Genomic DNA, 2631 nt, shown 5'->3' with positions numbered 1-2631 from the left:
AGGCGTCAAGGTCAAGAACCTCCTGCACCCCTACCTCAACGAAGAAACAGAAACAAGAGGAACAGGAGGCGTCAACAGGGTGCATCGGGTCAATGCGATCAGCAGGCTGCACTAAACGAGCCCCCACCGGCCATAGCACGACAACGCAGGCACTCCTTACCCGGCACAGGAGCTTTGCAGACTCAACTGGCACCTCACCAGCAGATCCCGGCTACTCAGCCTGGTATACAGCAACAGACCACGGTGCATAAAATAAAGAAATCCAACCCTCAGCAGTCCCTACAGACCACAGCAGCCCAGATAATATCCACTGTTTCGAACCCATCTCCAAAGCAGGCCCTCACCAGGGAGGATCTCGTAGCACTCATCAAGGTGTTCACGGATCTTATTTGCAACACAATCAACTCCACGGAACAACAGAGCGCATTCCGGCAGATGGTCAGTACTCTCCTGAGAGTGTGCTTTCTGACCGAAGAGGAGACAGTGAATGCCATGAATTTGCAGGTTCTCAGAGCGGGCAGGACTCAGTCTCCAGCTCAGGAAACAACAGCGATGGAATAACCTCGGTACCAAATCACACCCTCAAGGTCCTACAACTACTACTACAACTACTACTACAACTTCTCCTACCACAGCTACTACCACAGCTCCCCCACCCCTGCTACAACTTCTCCACCACAACCTTAACACAACCGGACCTTCCTCACCACCAGTAACAACAGCTGGCAAGACAAAAGCAACATTGGTCCCACCCGTGGCGCCCAGCTGGCCAGCACGAGACCAACACACACCATCACTTAGTATATATATAGTCACCCACATATTTGCACCATATGTGGCCTCGTGGCGCAATGGTAGCGCGTCTGACTCCAGATCAGAAGGCTGGGTGTTCGAGTCACTCCGAGGTCATCCTTATTTAATTACTCATAAGAACATAAAAAGAAGGTACACTGCGGCAGGTCTACTGGCCCATGAGAGGCAGGTCCAAGTCTCCTACCGGCTTAAGCCAATGCCTTAACCTAGTTACGTTAGGTCACATTCACTCAGTTAACATTAAGAGGTTAGGATATTCTGTTGTACAGCTTTTACTGCAGTACTTTCAGATATGCTGAAGAAAGTATATAATACAGAAATAACACATATACAGACCTAGTGTGTAAGTAGTTCAGAAAACGGACAAGTTGATAAATTAGACACTTGTACAACATTTGGGTATCCTTAATCTGGAAACGCTTTGCCAACCAGTGGATTCTTCAGTCCAATGAAGAACTGTGGACGTTTCCACGGTAGAGACACCTAAGTGTTGATAAATTAGACACATGTGCAACTCTTGGGTATCTTTATTGAGGAAACGTTTCGCCACACAGTGGCTTCATCAGTCCATACAAAGGAGAATCTTGAAGAACAGGAGGAGAATGAGGTAATCAGTCCCTCAACCTTGAGTCGATGTGGTCAGTCCATCAATCTTGAATAGAATACTTGGGAATTCTTCGCTTGCCTAATTCTTGGGCACGACCTACTTCGACATTGAACAAATGTTACACGACCTATGACTTCTGCACCTCTCCTGCCAACGGTTTATAAGCTCCTTCTCAGCACGTATGCCGTATTCTATTCAAGATTGATGGACTGACCACATCGACTCAAGGTTGAGGGACTGATTACCTCATTCTCCTCCTGTTCTTCAAGATTCTCCTTTGTATGGACTGATGAAGCCACTGTGTGGCGAAACGTTTCCTCAATAAAGATACCCAAGAGTTGCACATGTGTCTAATTTATCAACATGTCGGTTCTCTGAACCATTCATCTACACACCTAAGTGTTGCACAAGTGTCTCATTCATCTGTTTTCTGAACCATTTAACTAATTTTCCTCCAGAAATCCTGTCGTGATTTACACAATTCTTGGAGAAGGATTATTAGTGCGAGCTGCCTGAGAACGGACTCTCTGGAAAGGAGAAAGTGGGGACAGACGAGTGTTGACAGAGACGAGGGCATCACAGCAATAGGTAGCCGGTGATGGTAATGACAGGTAGGTGCTGGAGCTCGGAGAGGGTGTTCCAGCAGGCAGTGGAGTGTTGAAACTTATGGTGGATTTATGGTTGAGGATCCGTTCTTGAGTGGGTAGTATAAGTCTGAGAGGATGTACATGAATGGTAGTCGAGAAAAATCTCCTGATTGATGATTGAGACACTTACGCTATATGGAAATCCCACAGTTGTGCTGCCTCCTAGATGGGACGTAAAGAGGGCCAAGTGGAAGGTGTTCCAGGATTATCTTCATAACTGGTGGTCCACATACTCTCTATCTGAAGACTGTGATACGGCTGAACAGGAGCTAATCACCGTTCTCATCCAGGCAGCACAGTGCGCAATTCCAAAGAAGTCCGCAGGACGCACTCACAAAAGAGACTGGTGGTTCTACAACGACGAGGTGCGGGAGCAGAACCACCGCATCAACTCTTTTAGGAAGCTATACAGGCGTAACCCTACGTCAGAGAACAGGAATACTCTGAGAGCCATTGTGCAGCATGCCCGCAGAATCTCTCTCAGAGTAAAAACTGAGAAATGGCTGGAGTGGTGCTCAACATTCGGGCATCACACCACCTTATCTGAGATATGGGGCAAGCTCA

At 47.4% G+C, this 2631-nt stretch overlaps 1 non-coding gene across 1 annotated transcript; it reads left to right on the top strand.

Moving 5' to 3' along the window:
- Positions 1-837: 837 nt before the first annotated feature.
- On the top strand, positions 838-909 carry TRNAW-CCA (transfer RNA tryptophan (anticodon CCA)). Its single transcript has one exon. It is a non-coding gene; the product is annotated as a tRNA-Trp (tRNA).
- The last annotated feature ends 1722 nt before the right edge of the window (positions 910-2631 follow it).

This window comes from Cherax quadricarinatus, unplaced genomic scaffold, assembly GCF_038502225.1.
Source record: "Cherax quadricarinatus isolate ZL_2023a unplaced genomic scaffold, ASM3850222v1 Contig3947, whole genome shotgun sequence".
Lineage (NCBI taxonomy): Eukaryota > Metazoa > Arthropoda > Malacostraca > Decapoda > Parastacidae > Cherax > Cherax quadricarinatus.
The sequence above is the reverse complement of the archived record's forward strand: the minus strand, read 5'-3'. Positions and strand labels throughout refer to the sequence as shown.